Raw genomic sequence first — 1,690 nt, 5'->3', positions numbered from 1 at the left:
AATACGAAATTAGAAAATGGTGCAAACTGCAAACCATATACTAATATAAGTGTATACCTTCAGTTAAATACTTTGATGAAGCCTTGTTTTTCTCCTCCAACAAATCATCAAATCAACACCATGTGTTCAAAAATCCTACAAGTTTCACAAAAAAAAACTTGTATGTTTGTAAGATGAATCCAAAACCAAAACATAATAAAAAACGGAATAAATTTTTTGTGAAATCATAAGAACCCCAAATTAATTTCATAGCCAAATTACAAAAGGTAGAACAAATAGTAAGAATTTCTCAAAAAAAATAATAATATTGAATTGTCTATTTTCAAGAGATGACACTAACCTCCTGTTTTCTGTTTTGAGGTCCAGATCTTACAACCTACAAACCATACAAATAAGAAACATGACTTCTAGAAAAATATCTAGCAAAAAATAACTGAAATATACTAAAGAGAATAGATAATGAGAATAGCAGGTGAATTTTACAAAGAAATATGCTTTCACTGGGCTATCGACAAAGGTAGGTCCTTGAAGCCCCAACGTTTGATGGCCCATTTTCTTGCATACCTAAAATATACAGAAGATGATAATGGATTCACAACATAGCATAAAACAAAAATCAACAGAAGTGGCATTACAAAATCCAAATGTTACCTTTTGATTTTTTAAAATTCGAGAAGAAAGTGTTGTTTCGATGGAAATGGCTCCTGTATTTACAACAAAACCCTTCAAACTCAGATGTAAAAAAAAAAAAAAAAAAAAAAAAAAAAAAAAAAAAAACCCTAAATGGTAAGAAATCCAGCAAACAAAAAGTACATATATACTTAAAATTGAACAAATACCTATATATCTTTGAGGGGGACGGGGAATGTTTTGAACTTTACTCAAATTAACACCAAATCTGCATCATCTTAATATGTCTTCGTTATCTGGGTCTCGGATTTCAATTTCCTCCCTTTTCAGGACCTATAAACGCGCACACACATAAATACAGTTCTTTTGCCTTGTGGTTGGTTATGGATGCAAAAGATGGTGTGAATGTCGGGAGCAATTCCAGAAGGATGATGATGTTGGAAGATCGTGGTGAATGACCATGGTCGTTGTGTTGAAGGGGGTGCTTCTGGTGGTTGTGGTGATGAGTTACGGATTAGGAAAGAGAGAAGGAGATAAGTGGTTGTGGTGAGGCGGTGATAGCTAGGGTTTCTAGAGAGAACATGAAAGAGTTATTCTAAATTTGAAATGAAAATGGGGAGAGCGGGCGCAGAAGGTATCGAAGTGATGGTCGATCTGTGTGCATGTCCGGTAGATCATTTGGACTGGTAGCTTTACTTTTGTTGTATTAGCTACAAATACCAATTTTCTCACTATCTGTAGATAGTTCAACAATTGAAGCTGATGAAACCACAAAATCAGAAGAACAAAAATTTAAGAGTTCCAAGATATAGATTCATCTACGATCCTATAATGAGAAAAAGGCGCAAAGAAGAGCTAAGATGTCATTAAAGATTGCCCGATCGTGAAGCTGGTGCCGATGGAGGAGAGAGCCAAACACCGAAGAGTAGAGGAACAAAGACGTAGTGAAAAGGGGGCACAGTGGCAGACTGGAGTTTAGGGCAACCCAAAAGCTTTCATTGGCCATGTTCTTCGACGGGAGATCAAAAATACAGACACCAGATTCATGAATGAATCAAAC

The 1,690-nt window shown here is 35.5% G+C and overlaps 1 long non-coding RNA gene across 1 annotated transcript; it reads right to left on the bottom strand.

The window, feature by feature from the left end:
- Positions 1 to 356: 356 nt before the first annotated feature.
- Positions 357 to 965, bottom strand: LOC145051972 (uncharacterized). The gene is made up of 3 exons (XR_013683882.1): positions 840 to 965; positions 652 to 704; positions 357 to 564 (listed from the first exon to the last, which is right to left on the bottom strand). It is a non-coding gene; the product is annotated as an uncharacterized LOC145051972 (long non-coding RNA).
- Positions 966 to 1,690: the final 725 nt, after the last annotated feature.

The sequence above is a fragment of the Lactuca serriola genome, chromosome 5 (genome assembly GCF_051521515.1).
Source record: "Lactuca serriola cultivar US96UC23 chromosome 5, Lser_US96UC23_V15, whole genome shotgun sequence".
NCBI lineage: Eukaryota > Viridiplantae > Streptophyta > Magnoliopsida > Asterales > Asteraceae > Lactuca > Lactuca serriola.
Note: the sequence above shows the minus strand (reverse complement) of the source record. Positions and strands in the feature narration are given on the sequence as shown.